Source organism: Penaeus monodon, chromosome 15 (genome assembly GCF_015228065.2).
Source record: "Penaeus monodon isolate SGIC_2016 chromosome 15, NSTDA_Pmon_1, whole genome shotgun sequence".
In the NCBI taxonomy this organism is placed as follows: Eukaryota; Metazoa; Arthropoda; class Malacostraca; order Decapoda; family Penaeidae; genus Penaeus; species Penaeus monodon.
In genome coordinates this window covers 32,556,480-32,556,724 of record NC_051400.1, presented here as the reverse complement: position 1 = coordinate 32,556,724, position 245 = coordinate 32,556,480, and the positions used below count along the sequence as shown (strand labels likewise).

Below are 245 nucleotides of genomic sequence, written 5' to 3'. Positions count from 1 at the left end.
TTCACACACCCATTCGGGTCACGTGACTCACATTCTAGTCATATGTTGATGTTCGTGATTTCTAAATAAATTATATTTTCCATTATTGCTGCCTTCATTTAACCAGATCTCTAGGGGAGGTAACAGATTAAGTTACACTATCACTGTTATAAAGATAACATGATTTTCTCGGACAAAAGGAGTTTGAACATATTGTGGGATACGTAGTAAACATTAAAATGATAGTTATGGTGCATGTGTCTATT

General features: G+C 34.3%; 2 protein-coding genes across 3 annotated transcripts in view; both read left to right on the top strand.

The window, feature by feature from the left end:
* The window catches only part of LOC119581961 (ceramide synthase 5-like), a gene marked incomplete at its 3' end in the record, with an annotated part of 60,065 nt that overhangs the window by 32,967 nt on the left and 26,853 nt on the right, over window positions 1–245 (top strand).
* Window positions 1–245, top strand: part of LOC119581957 (F-box/LRR-repeat protein 20-like) — a 9,073-nt gene that overhangs the window by 5,878 nt on the left and 2,950 nt on the right. The gene's annotated exons all lie outside the window — the stretch shown is intronic.